The 20686-nt window shown below is 50.1% G+C and overlaps 1 non-coding gene across 1 annotated transcript; it reads left to right on the top strand.

Annotated features, from left to right (window-relative positions):
• Window positions 1–1358: 1358 nt before the first annotated feature.
• LOC119977933 lies at window positions 1359–1492 on the top strand. Its single transcript, XR_005463329.1, has one exon. It is a non-coding gene; the product is annotated as a small nucleolar RNA SNORA13 (small nucleolar RNA).
• The last annotated feature ends 19194 nt before the right edge of the window (window positions 1493–20686 follow it).

The raw sequence follows: 20686 nt of genomic DNA, 5'->3' as shown, positions 1-20686 counted from the left end.
CTTGGGAGTCGTCTGTGTCTTCGGGTGGATGTGAAAGATCCCATGACACTATAGGGGCGTTACCACAGATGTCCTGACCAATATTTCTCCACTGATCACCGCACAACAGATTTTCTGGTCATTACCAAATGCAGTTTGCTAAGTGCACAATTGACTGTTTTCTGCATTAGGGCAGTGACTACACCATGTACTTCATTGGCTGACGAGCACTTTGACGTGTCAGGTGGTCATTAAAAAACCCACTTTTTTTTTCTTTGTTGGTGGACTGACCAGTATAAACTTGCTATGCTATTCTATTTTGATTGGCTGGCATTTATCATTTTTTGTTTAATTTATTGATTATATTAAAGCGTATAAACTTGCTGTACAGGCTGAATGAAAGCTCCATAATTATGCTAACATGTTTGGTGGTTGATTCCCTTGCTGGTGAAGCTGGGATGTACTTGACTCATGCCCACCAGATGGGCCCAATTTTTCTACCCATTTAAACTGGGATTTGGAGTAGTTGAAGATGGAAGCCTATACAAGCCAGAACAAAGGAAGATTTGTGTTAATGGACAATCGCGCCCCAGGATATCTCAACAGGAGTTCTTTGTCAGTAGTGTCCTAGGCTCAGCATCTATCTTGGAGATGATTGGGTAGTGTTCAGTGCAATTTGCATTTCGTCATCCTGAAGCAGTGATCGCAGCCTGATTAATTGACAGCCCATTCATCACCTTAAACCATCAGGATACCAGCACTTTTTAAACCTGCAATCTGCTAAGCCCATTGGCAGTTTATGCATGGGAACACTACAACCTATAGATTTCGCTCCCAAGTCGCACATCATTCTGGCCAGGAACTATTTCACTGTTGCCCAACAGCACTAGATTTGCCTAAACCAGACAAATAACAGTGGTTCAAGAAGGTGGCTCACTCACCTTGTGGACAGTTTGAAATAAGCAACAACTGGCTTTGTCAGTACCCTGACACAAGAAAATGATCCAGTGAATTTTTGGTGGTGTAGCCATTTCTCTGAGGCAGTTAAATAGTAACCACCTATGAATCTTTGGGTTGCTGTATCCTGATACAGAACTGAAATTTGGCTGAGTACTAGAATTCATGTTATACAGCAAGCTAATTGCTTCACAGTTCCCATATAATGGAGGGGCAAAGATTAATTTGGCCTGAGGAGTTTCATACTTTCTATAATGAAATGTGAATTTAATTTGTGGCGGCTGTGATATTTCTTTTTTATTCCCTCATAGGATGTGGGTTTTGCTGGCTAAGCCACCAATAATTGTCTGAGAAGGTGGTGGTGTTACCTTCTTGAACCACTAAGTGAACCCAAACAGTACACACACCTTTTGGGTTTAAGTTGCCTTTTGTGTTGCCCACAATTCTTATATATAGATGAGTGAGGTGTCAAAAAAGGCATAAAATAACTTGAGCTGTTCGATGCATCCTGTTGTTGTTGTACTTCGGGATATTGCGATTCAGCTGAAACACAGTTCCTTTAGAATGTCATTGGATTTTCTAAACTGGTGTTGAGTTAACACAGACTAATTAAACTAGTTTGTAGATTATTTCATGTTCAATGCCAGTTGTAACAATTTTGCTTCAGATCTTTGAGAAATAATTATAGTAAATGAAGGCAGCACGGTAGCATAGTGGTTAGCATCAATGCTTCACAGCTCCAGGGTCCCAGGTTCGATTCCCGGCTGGGTCACTGTCTGTGCGGAGTCTGCACGTCCTCCCCGTGTGTGCGTGGGTTTCCTCCGGGTGCTCCGGTTTCCTCCCACAGTCCAAAGATGTGCGGGTTAGGTGGATTGGCCATGCTAAATTGTCCGTAGTGTCCTAAAAAGTAAGGTTAAGGGGGAGTTGTTGGGTTACGGGTATAGGATGGATACGTGAGTTTGAGTAGGGTGATCATTGCTCGGCACAACATCGAGGGCCGAAGGGCCTGTTCTGTGCTGTACTGTTCTAAAGGCAGGCTTGGTTTCACTGTTGTAAGCTTTGGGGGGGGGGGGGGGAGAGAATCTTTTGGGTCTAAGCTCTGATCTTGGGGAAAATGCTGTTTAGGGAGATGCGTAAAGCTTCTGAAGTAGCACCAAGTTGTAGCGTTCTGCAAGTAATAAGCCAAGTGAAAGGTGAAGTTGGAGGTCACTTGGAGCGTTGTCTACGTAGCATGTGAAGGGGAAGAAAATCAAAGGCATTTTGCTTTCTATCATCCTTGAAGGGGTGGGAAAACTCAGCATGCAGAGCAAGAAGTAGCGACATTGTTTGAAGTTCTGATCAGATATTGTAATCTTGCAAAACAGGGAAGTATGTGAAGTTGCCTTCAATTTGATGAGGGAGAAAAAAGAGCAACTTTGACAAGGGAGTGCATCACATGAGCAAACTTGTAAGTTCATTTGTGTGATTTGTGACATCAAAGGCAAACCCCAAATCAACCGGTCAGTTCATGTCATTTTTGCATCTCCTGGTAAATGATGCAATGCAGAAACGTGACTTTCTGCTCTGGGGTCACTTCATTCACATGGTCCTGAGTTCTTTTCAACGATCTGATGGTTGGCAAAGAAAGCTAAGACTTCTGTTGGTGGTCACACGTCATTTCAGTCCATGTTTCGAGACGCTGCTTCCAGTAAATCTTTTCCAGTTGTGCTTTACAGACTGCATTGAAGCCAATTTGTGGTAATGCCTCCTATGAAAATCAACAATTGGGCTTAGTCTTTTACATCACCGTTCTCATTGAGTGCCAGAGTGAAGTAAGATATATAGTATACCTTGTTTTTCAGCTATTGGTCCAGGTTATCTGAGATTTCTTCTAAACGTCCTGCAGTTCATCTTGACAACGAAACATTTTCAAGCTCTTGTTTTCTTGTCTGGGCATGATATTACAGCAGAGTGAAGCAAACATACCCAGATTAATCCTCCCTCGGAGAATGCTAAGATTTTAACTGATCCCATAGCTTGCTCTGGTAATTACACAGTAAAATTTGAGGATAAATCTCTTCACCGAGAAAGTGCTGCCTGTGGAAGTAATTGAGGCCAAAACATTGCATGTTTTCAAGAAGCATGGAGATAATAGCATTGAGGGTGAAGGAGATAAAAGGATATGGAGGCAAGGTGGGATTGGGATATTGAGTTGGATGAGCACAATGAATGGTGGAGCAGGCATTTGTACAACTATTCATGTTACTAAGACCATAAGAAATAGGACCCGGAGCAGGCCATCTGCTCCCCATTCAAGAGTATTGGCTGATATGACAGTCGTATCCCTGCCCTTTCCCTGTAACTGATTAAGAATCTATGTCAGCCTTACATATACACAATGATTCTGGCCCCATAGCACTCTGGCAAGGAGTTTCAAAGTCACAATCCTCTTGCGAAGAAATTCTTCCTAATCTCAGCCTTGCATAGACACCCTTTTGTTAGAGTGCCCAATTAAGAGCCATTAGTGTGCCAATTCACCTATCCTGTACATCTTTGGGTTGTGGGGGGTGAGACCCATGCAAACACGAGGAAAATGCAAATTCCATGCAGTAACTTGGGTCTGGGATTGAACTAGGACCAGTGCTGACCATTGTGCCATAATGTGCTATATCACCTAAGTGGTGAATCTAATCGCTTGCAATGTTTTGGCCTTATCTACTTGTGGCAACAAATTCCACAGGCTGACCACTCTGGGTGGAGACATTTCTCAAATTGTATCACAAATTATAATTACCAGAACAAGCTACATGATTGCACTTAAAATAGCAAGCCATTCTCCGAGGGACGATTAATTTAAGAACGCTTGTTTCAGTCTGCTGTAATATTGTGCCCAGATAATAAAATGAGAATTTTTTAAAGTTTCATTATCGAGGTGAACTGCGGATTGTGTAGAAGAAATCTCATAACCTGGACCAACAGCTGAAAAGCAAAGCTATATTTCTTACTTCACTCTGCCACTCGAGGGTGGAGGCACTCAGTGATCGGCCTCCTGCGGCAGAGTTCCTCATCTCAGTTTTTAAGGATCGTCCCTGCACTCTGAGCCTATGCCGCCTGGTTCTAGTCTTACTAGTCGGAACAACCTCAACCTCTTCATGTCCACTCTAGGCCTCTGTATCCTTTAAGTTTCAATAAGATTCCCACTCATCCTTCTAAACTAAATGAGTTAAGATCCAGAGTCTTCAACTGTTCTTCAGTTCCTCATTTTTAAAAATATACATTTCGAGTACCCAATTCATTTTTTCCAATTAAGGGGCAATTTAGCATGGTCAATCCACCTAACCTGCACATCTTTGGGTGGTGGGGGTGAAACTCACGCAAACATGGGGAGAATGTGCAAACTCCACACGGACAGTGACCCAGAGCTGGGATCGAACCTGGGACCTCGGCGCCGTGAGGCAACAGGGCTAACCCACCGTGCTGCCTGCCCTTAGTTCCTTATTCTTGTGAACCTCCCTTGGACCCTATTGTATTACATATACCACTTTACCTACTCTCACATGTCCTCCACCTGCAGCCCCCCACTCTCTCAATACTGCTTGTCCCTCACTCTGTATCATAGCAACAGATTGTTGATGCATACACCAACCCCTGAGGCACAATACTAGTTGTTGGCTGCCATCCTGAAAAAGACCACTTTATTCCCACTCTGCCTTCTCTGGTAGTCAGCCAATCCATTCCAGTATGCTACCCGTAACACCATGGGCTCTTATTTAATAGCCTCCCCTAGGGCACCTTGTCAAAGGCTTTCTGGAAATCATAAGTAAATCACGCCCACGGGTTCTCCTTTGTCTAACTTCCTTGTTACCTCCTCGAAGAACTCCGATTTGTCATACATGACCTCCCCTTGAAGCTGTGCTGACTCGGTCCTATTTCATCATGCACTTCCTAGTCTTTAATAATGAATCATACCAATGACCAAAGTCAGGCTAACCGGCCTGTAATCTCCTGTCTTCTGCCTCCCTCTCTTAAGCACTGGTGTTACATTAGCCACATTCCAGTCCACTGGGACCCTTCTGGTCTGCAGCGAAGAAGGAAGAGAGGTGACTTGATAAGAGGTGTACAAGGTGAGAGGCGTGGATAGCCAGATTTTCCCCAGAGCGGAAATGGCTCTCACGAGGGGACATAGTTTTAAGGCGATTGGAGAAAGGTATACGGGAGATGTCAGAGATCGGTTCTTTACTCAATAGTGTGGTGGGTGTGTGGAATGTACTGAACAAAGAAAAGTACAGCACAGGAACAGGCCCTTTGGCCCTCCAAGCCTGTGCCGACTATGCTGCCCGTCTAAACTAAAATCTACACTTCCTGGGTCCATATCCCTCTATTCCCATCCTATGGATCTATTTGTCAAGGTGCCCCTTAAATGTCACTGTTGTCCCTGCTTCCACCACCTCTGGCAGTGAGTTCCAGGTACCCACTACCCTCTGTGTAAATAAACTTGCCTCGTACGTCTCCTCTAAACCTCGCACCTTAAACCTATGCCCCCTAGTAATTGACCTCTCTACCCTGGGGAAAAGTCCCTGACTATCCACTCTGTCTATGCACCTCATAATTGTGTAGATCTCTATCAGGTTGCCCCTCAACCTCCATCCAGTGAGAGCCTCCACATCCTTCTGGTAGTGTGGCGACCAGAATTGAACACTACTCCCAAGTGTGGCCTAACTCCCAAGTGTGGTTCTATACAGCTGCAACATGACTTGCCAATTCTTATACTCAAAGCCCCAGCCAATGAAGGCAAGCATGCCGTATGCCTTCTTGACTACCTTCTCCACCTGTGTTGCCCCTTTCAGTGACCTGTGGACCTGTACACCTAGATCAGCTGAGGTAGCATGGTGGTTAGCATAAATGTTTCACAGCTCCAGGGTCCCAGGTTCAGTTCCTGGCTGGGTCACTGTCTGTGCGGAGTCTGCACGTCCTCCCTGTGTGTGTGTGGGTTTCCTCCGGGTGCTCCGGTTTCCTCCCACAGTCCAAAGATGTGCGGGTTAAGTGGTTTGGCCATGATAAATTGCCCGTAGTGTCCTAAAAAGTAAGGTTGGGTTACGGGTATAGGGTGGATACGTGGGTTTGAGTAGGGTGATCATTGCTCGGCAGGCACAACATCGAGGGCCGAAGGGCATGTTCTGTGCTGTACTGTTCTATGTATATTCCCTAGCTGCATTAGACCTTCCAAAATGCATTACCTCACATTTGTCCGGATTAAACTTCATCTGCCATCTCTCCACCCAAGTCTCCAATCGATCTAAATCCTGCTGTATCCTCTTTTTTTTAAAATAATTTTTATTGAAAAGATTTTTTACATGAAAATATTTACCCCACCTAACCATAAACTATTACAAAATATTCCCTCTTAACAAATATCCCCCCCCCCCCGCCCGACCCCCCGCGCGCGCTGTCCCTCCCCCCTCCCCCCCCAAAAACAAACAAAGCAACAATTAACATCAAACAAGAACTGCAAACAAATTTGCCCGCATTACAGCCTTAAATAACCCACCACCCCCGTTGTTGCCACCCCCCCCCCCCCCCCGGGTTGCTGCTGCTGCGACCTCTGCCCCCTATCTTTGAGCCAAAAAGTCGAGGAAAGGCTGCCACCGCCTGAAGAACCCTTGTACCGACCCTCTCAGGGCGAATTTGACCCTTTCCAACTGGATAAAGCTTGCCATGTCATTAATCCAAGTTTCCACGCTTGGAGGCCTCGCGTCCTTCCACTGTATTAGTATCCTTCTTCGCGCCACTAGGGACGCAAAGGCCAGTACTCCGGCCTCTCTCGCCTCCTGTACCCCCGGCTCCACCCCAACCCCAAAGATCGCTAGTCCCCATCCTGGTTTGACCCTGGATCCCACCACCCTCGACACCGTCCTTGCCACCCCCTTCCAGAACTCCTCCAGTGCCGGACATGCCCAAAACATATGGACATGGTTCGCTGGACTTCCCGAACACCTGACACATCTGTCCTCACCCCCAAAGAACCGACTCATCCTTGTCCCCGTCATATGGGCTCTATGTAGCACCTTAAATTGAATGAGGCTAAGCCTCGCACACGAGGAGGAAGAATTAACCCTCTCCAGGGCATCAGCCCATGTCCCATCCTCTATCTGCTCTCCCAGCTCCCCCTCCCACTTGGCTTTCAGCTCCTCTACTGATGCCTCCTCAGCCTCCTGCATTACTTTGTATATGTCCGATATCCTCCCCCCTCCGACCCAGACCCCCGAGAGCACCCTATCGCTCGCCCCCCTGCTGGGGAGCAAGGGAAACCCTTCCACCTGGCGTCTAGCAAATGCCTTCACCTGCAAATGTCTAAACACGTTTCCCGGGGGGGAGCCCAAATTTCTCCTCCAGCTCTCTCAGGCTCGCAAACCTCCCATCTACAAACAGATCCTTCAGCTGCCTGATGCCCACCCTGTGCCAGCTCTGGAATCCCCCGTCCATGTTCCCCGGGATGAATCTATGGTTCCCTCTTAACGGTGCCTCCATCAGACCTCCCACATCCCCTCTGTGTCGCCTCCACTGCCCCCAGATCTTGAGGGTGGCCGCCACCACCGGGCTCGTGGTGTACCTCGTGGGAGGGAGCGGCCATGGCGCCGTTACTAGGGCCCCCAGGCTTATGTTGCCACAGGACGCCCTCTCCATTCGTTTCCAAGCTGCCCCCTCCCCTTCCATCATCCACTTGCGCACCATCGATACATTAGCCGCCCAGTAATACCCCGAAAGGTTGGGTAATGCCAGCCCTCCACTCTCCCTACTCCGCTCCAAGAAGACCCTCCTCACCCTTGGGGTGCCGTGCGCCCACACATAGCTCATGATGCTGCTCGTCACCTTTTTGAAGAAGGCCCTAGGGAGGAAGATGGGCAAGCACTGAAATAAAAACAAAAACCTCGGGAGGACCGTCATTTTAACGGACTGCACTCTGCCCGCCAGCGACAGCGGCACCATGTCCCACCTTTTAAATTCCTCCTCCATCTGTTCCACCAGCCTGGAGAAGTTCAACTTGTGGAGAGTCCCCCAGTTCCTTGCCACCTGCACCCCTAAATATCTAAAACTCTTTCCTGCTCTCTTCAACGGGAGTCTCCCGATTCCCTCTTCCTGGTCCCCTGGGTGTATCACAAATACCTCACTCTTACCCAAGTTTAGCTTGTACCCCAAAAAGTCCCCGAATTCTGCTAGCAGTTCCATCACCTCCGGCATTCCCCCTTCTGGGTCTGCCACGTATAGCAGCAGGTCGTCCGCGTATAGCGATACCCGGTGCTCCTCCCCGCCCCTTGTCAGCCCTCTCCACCCCCCTGAGCCCCTCAGTGCCATCGCCAACGGTTCAATTGCCAGTGCGAAGAGCAGGGGGGACAAGGGGCACCCCTGTCTGGTCCCCCGGTGGAGCCCAAAATACTCCGATCTCCTACCATTCGTCACTACACTTGCCGTCGGGGCCGAATAGAGCAGCTTCACCCATTTAATAAACCCCTCCCCAAATCCAAACCGTTCCAGCGTCTCCCACAGGTACTTCCACTCCACCCTATCAAATGCTTTCTCCGCGTCCAATGCCACCACTATCTCCGCCTCCCCCTCCACTGCCGGCATCATGATGACGTTTAGCAGTCTCCGCACGTTCGTATTAAGCTGCCGCCCTTTCACAAAACCCGTCTGGTCCTCGTGTATCACCCCTGGCACACAATCCTCTATCCTGGTAGCCAGGATCTTTGCCAGCAGCTTGGCGTCCACATTCAGGAGCGAGATAGGCCTATATGACCCACACTGCACGGGGTCCTTGTCCCGCTTCAAGATCAGAGAGATCAGTGCCTGCGACATTGTCGGGGGCAGAGCCCCCCCCCCCCATGCCTCGTTGAAGGCTCGCACCAGCACAGGGCCCACCAAATCCGCATATTTTTTGTAAAATTCCACCGGGAACCCGTCTGGCCCCGGCGCCTTCCCCGACTGCATATGCCCAATCCCCTTGACTAGCTCCTCTAACCCTATCTGCGCCCCCAGCCCCTCTACCAGCTCCTCTTGGACCTTGGGGAACCTCAGTTTGTTCAAGAAGCCCTCCATCCCCCCTCCCCTCGTCGGCGGCTCTGACCGATACAGCTCCTTATAGAAGTCTCTGAAAACCCCATTTACTTCTGGCCCCTTCTGCACTATGTTCCCACCCCTCTCCCTCACTCCCCCAATTTCTCTAGCCGCATCCCGCTTGCGGAGCTGATGCGCCAACATCCTACTCGCCTTCTCCCCATACTCATAAATCGCGCCCTGCGCCCTTCTCCACTGTGTCTCCGCCTTTCTGGTGGTCAACAGGTCAAACTTAGCCTGCAAACTACGCCGTTCCCCCAGCAGCCCCTCCTCTGGTGCCTCCGCATATTTCCTGTCCACGTCCAGAAGCTCCCCCACCAGCCTCTCCCTCTCCTGTCTCTCCCTCCTTTCCCTATGTGCCCGTATGGAGATCAACTCCCCCCGGATCACCGCCTTCAGGGCCTCCCATACCATCCCCACCCGCACCTCCCCCGTGTCATTAATGTCCAGATATCTTTCAATGCTCTTCCGGACCCTCTTATACACCTCCTCATCCGCCAGCAACCCCACATCCAGGCGCCACAGCGGACGCTGGTCTCGCACCTCCCCCATTTCCAAATCTACCCAGTGTGGCGCGTGGTCTGAGACCGCTATGGCCGAGTACTCCACTTCCCGTACTTTCGGGATCAGTCCCCTGCTCAATACAAAAAAGTCAATTCTAGAATAGACTCTGTGGACATGGGAGAAAAAGGAATACTCCCTCGCCCTCGGCCTCCCAAACCTCCAGGGGTCCACCCCTCCCATCTGCTCCATAAACCCCTTTAACACTTCTGCCGCTGCCGGCCTCCTACTCGTCCTTGAACTCGATCTGTCCAACACGGGGTCCAGCACTGTGTTGAAGTCCCCCCCATGATCAGGCCCCCTGCCTCCAGGTCCGGAATGAGGCCCAGTAGGCGCCTCATGAAGCCAGCGTCGTCCCAGTTCGGGGCATACACGTTAACCATCACCACTTTCTCCCCCTGCAGCCTACCCTTCACCATGACATATCTACCCTCTTTATCTGCCACCACCTCCGCCGCCACGAACGACACCCTCTTCCCTACCAGGATCGCCACCCCCCGGTTCTTTACGTCCAGTCCTGAGTGGAACACCTGTCCCACCCACCCCCTTCTCAGGCGGACCTGGTCCACCACCTTCAAATGGGTCTCTTGTAGCATTGCTACATCCGCCTTCAGTCCCTTCAAATGCGAGATTACTCTCGTTCTCTTAACCGGCCCATTCAGCCCCCTCACGTTCCAAGTGATCAGCTGGGTCGAAGGGCAGCCCGCCCCTTTCCCCTGCCGACTAGCCATATCCTGTCACCTGCTCGCCCCGAGTCAGCCCTCCCTTTCTGACCCGCTCCCCATGGCGATGGCGCCCCCCCCCCCCCCCCTCACCCCTCCAGTCCTCAACTTCTCCTTCCTGGCCTTTTCAGCAGCAACCCGGTGGCCCCCCCCCCCTTCCCCCCCACCCCCCTCCCCCCCCAGGCTAGGACCCTTCCTAGCCGCGATGCACCCTCCATAGTACTTCCGTAAGTCAGCTGGTTTACGCTGACCCGGCTGCCCCTGCCACACTCCGGCTCCTCCCGGCATGGGGGACGTCCCCCCCCTTACCACCCCTCCTTGACCCCGCTCCAGCGCGGGAAAGGGAGCCATTGCTGACCACGCCCCTTACTCCCACCCCCCTCCCTCCTCTGCCCCGTGCGCGGGAAACCAGAGGAAAGCCCGCGCTTTCGCCCTGCCCCTCCCCGCCCCTCCATCTTCAGTTCCACCCCCGTCCCCGATCCCACACCGATAAATACAATACAACCAAAAACCCCACAAGAAACACATACCCCCGGCACTCCCCCCCCCACCCCGCCCTCCCAACATAACATTATAAATAACAGAAAAAAGAGAGAAAAAACTGGTATAGAGAACAAAAAGGGTCCAAAAATACGGCCAAGTGAAAATCCAACCAAAAAAAAGCCAAGTGTCCAGCTTAAAGTACCAGAGCGGCAACGACCGCCAAGTATCCCCTGGTTCTAGTTCGAGTCCAGCTTTTCTTCCTGGACAAAGGCCCACGCCTCCTCCGGGGACTCGAAATAGTGGTGCTGGTCCTTATAGGTCACCCACAAGCGCGCTGGCTGCAGCATCCCGAATCTGATTCTCTTGGCATGCAGCACCGCCTTCGTCCGGTTGAACCGGGCCCGCCGCTTTGCCACCTCCGCACTCCAGTCCTGAAAGATCCTCACCGTCGAGTTCTCCCATTTGCTGCTCCTCTCTCTCTTGGCCCACCTCAGCACCCTCTCCCGGTCACTGAATCGCTGGAACCGATCCAGCACCGCCCTCGGGGGTTCGTTTGCTCTTGGCTTCCTGGCCATTACTCTGTAGGCCTCCTCCAATTCCAGGGGCGAAGGGACGGCCCCTGCCCCCATCAGTGAGCCCAGCATTTCTGCCACATACCCCTGGAGGTCCGACCCCTCCAGCCCTTCTGCCAGGCCCAGGATCCTCAGGTTTTTCCGCCTCATGCGGGTATCCATCTCCTCCAATCGGTTTTGCCATCTCAGGTGGAGTGCCTCGTGCACCTCCACCTTTCCCACGAGGACCGTGGCCTCCTCCTCCCTCACAGTCATCTCCTGCTGCAGCTCCCGAATTGACGCCTCTTGGGTCGCCTGTGCCCCCATCAGCCTGGTGGTCGTCGCGTTCATCGACTCCAGCAGCTCCACTTTCAGCTCCGTGAAGAAGCGCAGGAGAGCGGCCTGCTGCTCCGCCGCCCATTTCCTCCAGTCCTCGGGTGCGCCGCCGGCCGCCATTTTGGATTTCTTCCCCCGCTTTTTTCGGGGAGCTGCTGCCGCTTTTTTTCCTGCCCCACTTCGGGTGACGACCATAAACTTTTCGGGGTTCTCCTCTGGGAACCTTCCCCCACCGGGAATTGCCGTTCCAGCGCCGTTAGGGGCCCTCCAATCGGCCCGAAAACACCTTCCTAACAGGAGCAGCCAAACGTGCGACTTAGCTGGTCATAGCCGCAACCGGAAGTCCATCCTGCTGTATCCTCTTGACAGTCCTCATCGCTATCTGCAATTCCACCAACCTTTGTGTCGTCTGCAAACTTACTGATCAGACCAGTTACGTTTTCCTCCAAATCATGTATATATATATACTACGAACAGCAAAGGTCCCAGCACTGATCCCTGCGGAACACCACTAGTCACAGCCCTCCAATTAGAAAAGCACCCTTCCATTGCTACTCTCTGCCTTCTGTGACCTAGCCAATTCTGTATCTAGCTCACCCCTGATCCCGTGTGACTTCACCTTTTGTACCAGTCTACCATGAGGGACCTTGTCAAAGGCCTTACTGAAGTCCATATAGACAACATCCACTGCCCTACCTGCATCAATCATCTTTGTGACCTCTTCGAAAACCTCTTTATCAAGTTAGCGAGACACAACCTCCCCTTCACAGAACCATGCTGTCTCTCACTAATATGTCCATTTGCTTCCAAATGGGAGTAGATCCTGTCTCGAAGAATTCTCTCCAGTAATTTCCCTACCACTGATGTCAGGCTCACTGGCCTGTAGTTCCCTGGATTATCCTTGCTACCCTTTTTAAACAAAGGAACATTGGCTATTCTCCAGTTCTCTGGGACATCAGTGCAGAAGGAGGCCATTCGGCCCATCGAGCCTGCACCGACCCACTTAAGCCCTCACTTCCGCCCTATCTCCGTAACCCAATAACCCCTAACCTTATTGGTCACTAAGGGCAATTTATCATGGCCAGTCCACCTGACCTGCACGTCTTTGGACTGTGGGAGGAAACTGGAGCACCCGGAGGAAACCCACGCAGACACCGGGAGAACGTTTTTTCACAGATGATTATTGTAATGCCTTTTCTCCTGATTTATTTTCTGCCCCACATCCTGAGTACTGCTAGGGTGCAATTTAGCGTGGCCAATTTACCTAGTCTGCACATCTTTGGGTTGTGGGGGTGAGACCCACGCAGACATGGGGGGGAGAATGTGCGAACCCCACACATAGTAACCCGGGGCCGGGATCGAACCCGGGTCCTTGCACTGTGAGGCTGCAGTGCCATCCTGTTAATCTCATTCTTTAATTTCTATTTATCCCTTGGTGTTTGGGAGGATCCTAAATTGCCTCTGTGGAGAGGAGGGAAGGTCATCTCCTGGTTTAACTTCTCAATGTCCTAGCTCCCGCATTTTTTTATTTGTACCCCCTAATCTGGATTCACTCACCAAAGGAAACATGGTAACCATGCCTTAATTAGATTTGCTTGTAAACTTGAGGCAATATAAGCCAAATTTGTGAAACACGTGCTTATGATTTATCTCTTTGTCCACTGGTATTTTGGTGACTACAGCAACTACCCTTGAGGTTTGTTAGTGCCCTGGCTGAATGCAGGGCTGCAGATGGTGTTTGATGAAAGGATTACAACTAAAACATAATTCTACCGGAGATAATCTGATATCTGATTAACTTTGTTGTAAGTGTGTTTTTGTCCACCTGAGTGCCGATATTAATTTCCTTTTGCACAGCTGCTAGTCCAGGATTGGAGTAGCTGGTCTGCCAAGCTTATTCCATATGTCATTGCTGGATCATCTTTTTTCCCCATTCCCTGGATCCTGTTATCTGGGAGAGGCCAAATGTAACTGGCCAATATGGGAAAATCAGACAATTGGAATTTCCTCTCAGATCCTTTCAGTAGATCACTGCGGCTCAACAGGGGGTGCCCTTCATCAATAGATAGGGAAGTGACCATCAGCTGCACGTCCGCGCCCGATACCCGGCAGTGTACATCATGGTGCACACGTCTGTTCCTGCCATTTTTGAGGCATTCCCTCGGGAAGGGGTTGGCTCTTGGGTGACGAGTGTTACCCGCTGAGGTCATGGCTAATGACGCCTTTCCAGAGGCCCCAGATCGAGGTGGAGAACCATTATAACAATGCCCAGGCTGCAACCAGGAGCATCACTGAGCGGAGCACAGTGCGCTAAAGATGAGATTCCGATGCCTGGACTCCCTGATTAAAGGGACCACCCCCCTCCCTCCCCCAGAAAATGCATGATGAACAAGGCCCATGGGTTGTAGAATCCTTCCATCCTCCCCCTCAACTTGAACTTTATTTTCCCGAGCGTTAGGAATTCCAGCATGTCCCCCCCTCCCCACACTGAGGCACAGGGCAGAGAAGCCGACTTCCACCCCAACAGAATCCGCCTTTGGGCAATCAGCGAGGTGAAGGCTAAGATATCTGTCTCTGCACCCGCTTCCAACCCCGGCCGATCTGACACACCGAATATGACTTCTAGGGGACCTGATTCAAGTCTCACGTGCACCACCATTGAGTTTACCCTAAAGATCTCCCTCCAATACCCCTCCAGTTTTGGGCAGGATCAAAACATGAATGTAATTTGCGCCCCACCCCACAGCATTCACAGACATCCTCCACCCCCTCAAAAAGTTGGCTCATCGCTGCCCTTGTGAGGTGCGCCTTATACACCACAATCAACTGAATCAGCCCCAACTGCGCACTCAAAGTTGAGGCATTCACCCTCTGAAGCACTTCACACCACAACCCCTCCTCCATGCCTTCCCTCAACTCTTCCTCCCACTTTGCCTTAATCCCATCGAGTGATACTTTATCTTCTCCCAGAATAACCCCATAGATTGCCGACACCACCCCTTTCTCCAATCCCCCCGCCATCAATATCTCTTCCAACAGTGGGGGCTGGTGCAATTGGAAAGCTCTGTACCTAACAGCTGTAACACTTAACTGGAAGCTCCATGTGTGCTTTCCTGGAAGAAGACAGCTGTGACCTGTGTTTAAACCCCTCAGATCCTGTAGCTGCAAGCATTCATTCATTTCTATTAGTGGGCGGTGACTGACAGCTTCCACCAAACTGCTGCAGCCTTCATTCATTCATCTCCCTTCATGGATGAGTAACCTTAAGTGCTGAAACCTCAATGTTTACAAACATCAACCATATCAAAGGGAGGTAAGTGTGATCCGCGGGGGGGGGGGGGGGGGGGGGGGGAGTGGGCTCTCCTGTTAAGGTGGTTTCTTGGGGTGTTCTCCCATTTTGGGGTGGCGGGGATGTCTGGTAGAGGAATGATTGGCAGTTCGTGCCTTATGGGGGTGAGTAGCCTCTTGACCCATCGCAAGGACCACCACGTCAGGTCCGGGGGACCGGAGAATCACAGAGGGCCGGGAGCGCCAAATGGGTCATCCTCCCGCTGGTGCACGGGTGAGAAACTCGATTCCACCGCCATCGAGGGGTCAGAGCATCGCATACAGATTGGCTCCCGCCGACGTCCACACTGATTCTGATTTTCCGATTCTCTGCCACATCGGGGACCCGCTATTGTCGGTGGGCCGGCGGAGAATCCAGACCCAGGTCTTAGTCTCCCAATTAGGAGAATTTTGCCGTGTAGTTTTCATAGCTCTCTGGACTTTTTCCAAGGTTGTTACATCACCTGTTCTCTGGGGGGTACCAAGGTGGACACTGCTGTGGAGGCAGGCTGACAGTAACCTTCTCTACAAAGGTCACAAAACCTGGCTGATCTGAACAATCGTGTATAGAACCTTGGACGGGATTCTACATCGGCTGACGCTGGAATCGGGAAATGCGATTGGGCGGTGAATCTGTTTTGTCGCCGAAATCGTGGCGGGCGCTGTTTTCCCGCCAAATCGCAATTCTCCAGTGCTTCGACAATGGCGTCAATGCGTTCCACTCTGCACGTACAATAAATTGTGTTGGCATATGATTAGCAGGCCTGACCCGGTATTCTCCGGGGCCTCCGCGATTCTCCACCCTCACTGAGGGGAGTTCCCGGCGGCGAGGTTCACTTGTGCTTTTAAAAATCGTGAAACAGGTGCCTTGGCTGCTGAGGGGGGGGAGCGGCCACGGAAAGTGCCTAACATCGCCATAGTTTGCTGACAGTCTGCGCGGGGGGGTCAGGAGGTGGGCTGTGGGGTCAGGGTGGACGGCCACGAACACCATTACCACAGCCTGCATACGCCGCTGACTGCCCACTGTGAACATAGGCCCACTGGTCAAATGGTTGTCCGTCTCTCCCCCCCCCCCCCCCCCCCCCAGACCAGCCCCTAAGTGGCCTCTGGCCACAGCCGACCTAACAGTGGGATAGGCACGCTCCATTGCCATCTTGTTGGCTGGGATGGTGTATGTGTGAGGAGTGAAGTGTGGATACATGGCGTCGGTGCTAGCCCCTCAACGATCGCTGAATCAGTCCAGGTGTGGCACCACTTTTGCTGTTGTGAAAGTCCACAAATCCTGCCCTGGCGTCAACAAGGAGAACCCCGCCCCAGGACTATTAGACCGCCCTACATTTTCTTCACAGCCCTTTTTGCTTTCACCTATATATCCAATCCCTGTCTGAAAGTTAATAGTTTGTTCACAATGGCTGTTTAATAGCACAAGTGGAGCTTTGTTCTGCTTCAACAATTATTCAACAAGTGAATTGATGCATTAAAAACTCAGCCCACTCTACTATGGCCAATTTAATTCTGATCCCTTTGAAGTTTTTCTTCTTTAAATGAAGAATGTTCAAGTCTACTTAAACTATCTGAAATTAGTTCTGACTGGCAAGGTGTTAAAACATTTGTTTTTTGTAATTATAGAACGCACTACTAATATTAAAGATGATCTCAGTACGTGTCTGGTATTCTACAGATGGTGTAGCTGTAGACTTTTCTCTAAGTTTCAGTTTTAAAGTGTTAATAATTGTCACGCTGAAATAATGATTTATTCTGCACTGGCAGTTTTCCAAAAACAAACCTGCAAGTTAGCCAGTCATTAAGTGAGAGTCTGAAATTTATGAGCAGTTGTTTCCTCCTCCCAGTTACCAGGTTTTGCTTGGGATTAAGTGGACAGGGTGGGATAGACCTGCATGTGGTTCCGCGTCTTTGGCCGACTGCTCCTTTATGCAGCTTTTCAGTAGTGTCTGATGCCCTCAAAGCTTATTGCGGCTTGGCAAGTGAATGTGTCACCTTGTGTGGTAAAAGGGAAATTCCTGGCATGAGTACCAAGTTCAATTTCTGATCTGCTTTAGTTGCATTTGATCATCAAGGTTCCCAAACAACGGCCTAGAAAATGAATGAGGATAGGATCGAGTTAAGCAATGACAATGGCCACACCATGAAAGAGTCCTCAATTTTTCCAATTAACAGGCAATTTAGTGTGGCCAATCCACCTACCCTGCACATCTTTGTGTTGGGGGTGGGGGGGGGGGGGGGGGGCGGTGAGATGCATGCAGACTCGGGAGAAGGTGCAAGCTCCATGCGGACTGGGGCCCGGGTCGGGAAAGAGTTTTTTAAAAGATGGCAGGTTTGGTGATGAGAAAAAGATTACTTCTTTTTAATCACTAATTTTCAAACATCTAGGGTGCGATTCAGAGGCTTTGTCGTGCCTGACTTAGTATTGGGATGAGACCGTTGAATGTTGCGAGAGGCCTTACGTGAGATTAACGACGCTCGAAACATCTCGCAAGATTCACCGGAATCTGGATCACAATCTGCATCTCTCCCTCACTGGGTGTGACCCAGATCAAAATATTTAAATGAGCTGTACGGATTCTCCGGGCGACATAGGACTCAATGGCTACGCCTGCGAGACCTCGCCAGGGTGCCATTTAGCATAGGTCCACACAAACCGACCTGGCACAACGCCACTTAAGAGGGTCTCCCAGGCCATTGATGATGCCCGGGTGGCTGGGGACAGGGTAGGCTGGTACCCTGGCTCTCTCTGGCAACCGGGCACCTTGGCACTGCCAACCTGGAACCATGCCAGGGTGCCAAGCTGGCACTCCCAGGTGCCAGATTGGCAATGCCAGGGATCAGGCCCGGGGGGTCCTGCCAGGTGAGGGGGATCCCAAGGATCTACAAATGGGGGCAGGCCTGAAAAATGGCAGGCGGAAGGATCGGTCAGCCTTCCAAAATGGTGCCTTGATTTACAAGGAGCCTCTCCTGATGGAGAATCTCCCCAAGACCAAAACAAATGGAAAAGTGCAGTTGAATAGCACTATGTTACTTGATGCTGCAGCCACCGAGAAAAACCCTGCTAAATCTGTCCGAATCCTGACATGGCAATGTTTTATAAGACCATAAGACATAGGAGCGGAAGTAAGGCCATTCGGCCCATCGAGTCCACTTCACCATTCAATCGTGGTTGATTTCAACTCCATTTACCCGCTCTCTCCCCATAGCCCTTAATTCCTCGAGAAATCAAGAATTTATCAATTTCTGTCTTAAAGACACTCAACGTCCCGGCCTCCACTGCCCTCTGTGGCAATGAATTCCAAAGACCTACCACTCTCTGGCTGAAGAAATTTCTCCTCATCTCTGTTCTAAAGTGACTCCCTTTTATTCTAAGGCTGTGCCCCCGCGTCCTAGTCTCCCCTGCTAATGGAAACAACTTCCCTACGTCCATCCTATCCAAGCCATTTATTATCTTGTAAGTTTCTATTAGATCTCCCCTCAACCTCCTAAACTCCAATGAATATAATCCCACGATCCTCAGACGTTCATCGTATGTTAGGCCTACCATTCCTGGGATCATCCGTGTGAATCTCCGCTGGACCCGCTCCAGTGCCAGTATGTCCTTCCTGAGGTGTGGGGCCCAAAATTGCTCACAGTATTCTAAATGGGGCCTAACTAGTGCTTTATAAAGCCTCAGAAGTACATCCCTGCTTTTATATTCCAAGCCTCTTGAGATAAATGACAACATTACATTTGCTTTCTTAATTACGGACTCAACCTGCAAGTTTACCTTTAGAGAATCCTGGACTAGGACTCCCAAGTCCCTTTGCACTTTAGCATTATGAATTTTGTCACCGTTTAGAAAATAGTCCATGCCTCTATTCTTTTTTCCAAAGTGCAAGACCTCGCACTTGCCCACGTTGAATTTCATCAGCCACTTCTTGGACCATTCTCCTAAACTGTCTAAATCTTTCTGCAGCCTCCCCACCTCCTCAATACTACCTGCCCCTCCACCTATCTTTGTATCATCGGCAAACTTGGCCAGAATGCCCCCAGTCCCGTCATCTAGATCGTTAATATATAAAGAGAACAGCTGTGGCCCCAACACTGAACCCTGCGGGACACCACTTGTCACCGGTTGCCATTCCGAAAAAGAACCTTTTATCCCAACTCTCTGCCTTCTGTCTGACAGCCAATCGTCAATCCATGTTAGTACCTTGCCTCGAATACCATGGGCCCTTATTTTACTCATCGTACCCTTAGATTCTAGTTGGTGAACATTTTCCATGTGCTAACTGGTTAATTTGCCTCAGATGCATTTCTGTTGTGATTTTTCCATCATTTTTTCACTCACTTTGTTTCACCTACAGAATCTATCAGAATGGAGTAAAAGTCCAAGGGATTTCCACTGTCCCTGAATATGAACTAGCAAAAAGTACTGCAGCGGTTGACTTGCATTGTCAAAGCATGCAGTCTGAGGAAAAGTAGATAAACATTGCACGAAGTGGATGTGATTTCCGATAGAAAATGGATATCAATTTTGATTCCACAGTGAGGTTACCTAACAATATGGCCCTCAGCCCATGCAGTTCAATCTTGACCATTTCTAGGGATAATGTTCTAATTGTGGCAAATGATGGGGAATTTGTCTTTTTCGATCAGAATTGCTGGGAGGATTCTGTGATGAGTTTAATATCAGGACCAGCATGACCATAACCACCTTGTTGCAAATAACACCTTGTAGTGTTAAAATCCTTGGCCACGCACTGCAGGGTAAATGACAGATGCAACCAATGTCAATTGCATGGATTTCTCAGCAGCCCACCCAGATGTTAACCGATTGTGAGCCAACTAATGTCAGCGCCACATTGCCTTCCTCACGAGGGTTTCCAATCAATTTGAAGGTCCCTCCTTAGAATTCTCTCCAAAAGTCACTCCCACTCAGACAGCCCCAACAATGGCCTACCGCGCAGGGTTTCAATCTCATGATCCGCAATTCCCTTTCCCCTGAATCTCCCAGTCCATGAAAATTCAAGATCTTTGGCTTTTACACTGCTGCGATGCATCATTGCCTCAGTGGCCTTCTTTGCTGGAAGTTGTGGCCTTTGCCGCTCTAATTGCACGGCGGCGAATTTTGCTGGAATGCTGGTCGGCATTGCCACCGGGGGTAGCGGCTTGGTTGGGTGACCTGTATGACTTCCTGCGGTTAGAGAAGATAAAGTATGAGTTAAGGGGTTCAGCAGGGGGGTGTTTGCGGAGCTGTTCATCGCTAGGCGGAGGGGACCGGGGGGGGGGGGGGGGCGAAGGGGTGGAAAAGGGGGAAAATCTGTACAGACTGCATAGTGATTGTTGGAAAGTGTGTTTCCCAGGGTGTTTATTTGCTGTAACCTATTTTGATACATGTTTGTAATCAAATACATTTAAAAAAAAGAAATATTGTACAATTCTTGGCACAGAAAAGATGTGAATCCGATGGGAAAGGTGCAGATTGTCTGTGCAAGTCATGAGTTAGTCAGGTAAAGAAACAAGTGTTTGTGATGTTTTACTAAAGCTAAGAAAGTTTGCACTTGACTTGATTTGAGGTCTCAAGGTTTATAAATGGTTACATTTTGATGAGTAATTATAATGGACAGGAGACCAAGGGCTGGGTTCTCCGATTCTGCGATGCTCTGCCCGATGGTTGGGGGGGGGGTG

The sequence above is a fragment of the Scyliorhinus canicula genome, chromosome 14 (assembly GCF_902713615.1).
Source record: "Scyliorhinus canicula chromosome 14, sScyCan1.1, whole genome shotgun sequence".
Lineage (NCBI taxonomy): Eukaryota > Metazoa > Chordata > Chondrichthyes > Carcharhiniformes > Scyliorhinidae > Scyliorhinus > Scyliorhinus canicula.
The sequence above is the reverse complement of the archived record's forward strand: the minus strand, read 5'-3'. Positions and strand labels throughout refer to the sequence as shown.